Source organism: Mobula birostris, chromosome 8 (genome assembly GCF_030028105.1).
Source record: "Mobula birostris isolate sMobBir1 chromosome 8, sMobBir1.hap1, whole genome shotgun sequence".
Lineage (NCBI taxonomy): Eukaryota > Metazoa > Chordata > Chondrichthyes > Myliobatiformes > Myliobatidae > Mobula > Mobula birostris.
In genome coordinates this window covers 123,227,438-123,227,837 of record NC_092377.1, presented here as the reverse complement: position 1 = coordinate 123,227,837, position 400 = coordinate 123,227,438, and positions in this window count along the sequence as shown.

Here is a 400-nt window from a genome sequence, read left to right as displayed (position 1 = left end):
TGATTATGTTTGCATGCTCTGCCTTATTTGCAGTCTGCAGAGGCTGCGTTGTTGATTTCAGTTAGATTGTGGAGCAGTTGTTGATGTGAGTCTATTTTCATTAGTGCTGCGGATGGGGTGGGGCATTGTTCTATAGCATTGTTGTGATATTTAGTTTGTTTTCTTTTTAGCTCTTGTGGTAATTCATGTTTTATTTGATTTTACATTTTATTGTTATCCTTTATTACTATTGTTCATTGTGCATTTGCTTGCACTGTGAGATATTGTGCTATACATTGCTGATTAAGATTGTTCCTGTAAGGTTTGTTGGACAAATTCTACTAGACTCCAACATTTTCATTGTTTTCTCGTTCCGTATGCGCACCACAGTCTGTATTGTTTACCGATATTGTCAGGGTTT